We start from the raw sequence: 2,645 nt of genomic DNA, 5'->3' as shown, positions 1-2,645 counted from the left end.
ACCAAATGAGCTCTGGGAGGATATCAAGACAATGGTCCATGAAGAATGCAAAAGATCATTACAAAGGCTGAAGAAGAAGAAAAGACCAAGATGGATGTCAGATGAGACTCTGAATATTGCATCAGAGCACCGAGAAGACAAAGCTAAAGGAAGAAATCAAGAAATGAAAGAGCTGAACAGAAAATTTCAAAAGGCAGCTAGGGACGACAAAGAAATATACTATAATGAAATGTGCAGAGAGCTGGAGTCAGAAAATCAAAAGGGCTGAACTCACTCAGCGTTTCTTAGGCTGAAGGAGTTGAAAAACACATTCAAGCCACAGGTGGCAATACTTAAGGATACTTTGGGTAGAATGTAAAATGATCCAGGAAGCATTAAAAGAAGATGGAGGGAGTATACAGAGTAAGTGTATCAGAAGGAATTGGCTAACATAGAAGAGTTTCATGAAATAAAATATGAGCAAGAACCTGTGGTGATGAAGGAGGAAGTTCAAGGTGCTTTGAAGGAATTGGCAAAAAAACAAGGTTCCAGGAGTTGACGGCACACTGACTGACATATTTCAACAAACAGACATTGCCCTGATGTGCTTACTAAGTTGTGCCAAGAAATCTGGAGGAGAGCCAGCTGGCCAACTGACTAGTAAAGATCAATATTTGTTCCCATTGCAAAGAAAGGTGGCCCAACACAGTGTGGAAATTATCAATCAATATCATTAATATCACATGCAAGCAAGATTCTGCTAAAGATTATCCAAAAATGACTGGAACAGCACATCAAAAGAGAACTACCTGAAGTGTAGGCTGGCTTTAGAAGGGGTTGTGGTACTAGGAATATTGTAGCTAATGTTAGATGGATCTTGGCTAAAAGAAGGGAGTACCGGAGGAATGTCTGTGTTTCATTGATTATGCAAAGTCGTTTGACTGTGTGGATCACAACAAACTGTGGCTGACTCTGAGAAAAACGGGAATCCCAGAACATTTGATCATGTTAATGCGAAAACCTACACTTGGACCAGGAGGCAGTTGTCAGAACAGAGCAAGGAGACACTGCATGGTTCGAAATTGGGAAGGGTGTACTCCAGGGATGTGTCCTATTTCGATACCTTTTCAACCTATATGCAGAACAAATTATCCGGGAGGCTGGGCTCTATGAGGAGAAGTGTGGCATAAGGATTGATAGAAGATTCATCAACAATCTGCATTATGCAGATGACACCACCCTGATTGCTGAAATTGAGGAGGACCTGAAGCACTTGCTGCAGAAGGTCAAGGACTACAGCATTCAATATGGATTGAAGCTCAGTATCAAGAAGACAAAGATTCTCACCACTGGATCAAATGGCAGCATCAGGATGGATAGTGAAGAGATTGTTCACAGCTTTAGTTTGCTTGGCTCCACTGTCAACAGTCTTGGCACCAGCAGCCAGGAAATTAAAAGATGTATTGTGAAGGGAAAATCTCCTATTAGGAAATCCTTCAAAGTACTGAATAGCAATGGTGTCATTCTGGAGACTAAAGTGCACCTGATACAGGCCATGGTTTTTGCTATCACTTGATATGCATTAGAGAGTTGGACAATGACTACGGAGGATAGAAGGAGAATTGATGCCTTTGAGCCGTGGTGTTGGAGTATTGAATATACCATGGATGGCTAAGAAAACGAACAGGTTTGTCCAGGAGAGGATTAAACCAGGCTGCTCCTTGGCAGCAAGGATCCTGAAGCTGCATCTGACATACTCTGGACATGTTGCAAGGAGGGACCAGTCCTTCGAGAAGGACGTCATGCCTGGGAGGGTGGAGGGACAGTGAAGGAGAGGAAGACCCTCTATGAGGTAGACTGATTCAATGACTGGGGTTATCAGGGTAAGTATGTCAGAGACAGTGAGACTGGCACAAATAGAGCAGGGTTTAGGGCTTGTTGTACATAGGGTTGCTATGAGTTGCAGCCACCTCGACAGTACATAACAACAACAACATTAAATTATATTAAAAGGATAAAAATATTCACATTGTAGTGGAGCCGCGGCGGGAGCGGCTGTGCTCTCGGCGTCTCTTGAGTTATCCACTGCCATCCTCGTCGCTGCGGCGACCCCCGCACCCGCCGTCAACATGACTGAACAGATGACCCTTCGTGGCACCCTCAAGGGCCACAACGGCTGGGTGACTCAAATTGCGACCACACCGCAGTTCCCAGATATGATACTGTCCGCCTCGCGAGATAAGACCATCATCATGTGGAAGCTGACCCGAGATGAAACCAACTATGGCATCCCTCAGCATGCTCTGTGTGGCCACTCCCACTTTGTTAGTGATGTGGTCATCTCCTCTGATGGTCAGCTTGCCCTTTCTGGTTCTTGGGATGGAACACTACACCTCTGGGATCTCACAACGGGTACTACCACACGCAGATTTGTAGGGCATACAAAGGATGTGCTGAGTGTGGCCTTCTCTTCTGACAACCGGCAAATTGTCTCAGGATCCAGAGATAAAACCATCAATCTATGGAATACTCTGGGTGTCTGCAAGTACACTGTCCAGGATGAGAGTCACTCGGAGTGGGTGTCTTGTGTCCGCTTCTCACCCAACAGCAGCAACCCCATCATCGTCTCCTGTGGCTGGGACAAGTTGGTCAAGGTGTGGAACCTG

The 2,645-nt window shown here is 45.3% G+C and overlaps 1 protein-coding gene across 2 annotated transcripts in view; it reads right to left on the bottom strand.

Annotated features, from left to right (window-relative positions):
• Window positions 1-2,645, bottom strand: part of RNF138 (ring finger protein 138, E3 ubiquitin protein ligase) — a 44,819-nt gene that overhangs the window by 4,369 nt on the left and 37,805 nt on the right. The window lies entirely within an intron of this gene.

Source organism: Elephantulus edwardii, unplaced genomic scaffold (assembly GCF_000299155.1).
Source record: "Elephantulus edwardii isolate Elephantulus edwardi_28Jun2011 unplaced genomic scaffold, EleEdw1.0 scaffold00261, whole genome shotgun sequence".
NCBI lineage: Eukaryota > Metazoa > Chordata > Mammalia > Macroscelidea > Macroscelididae > Elephantulus > Elephantulus edwardii.
The sequence above is the reverse complement of the archived record's forward strand: the minus strand, read 5'-3'. Positions and strand labels throughout refer to the sequence as shown.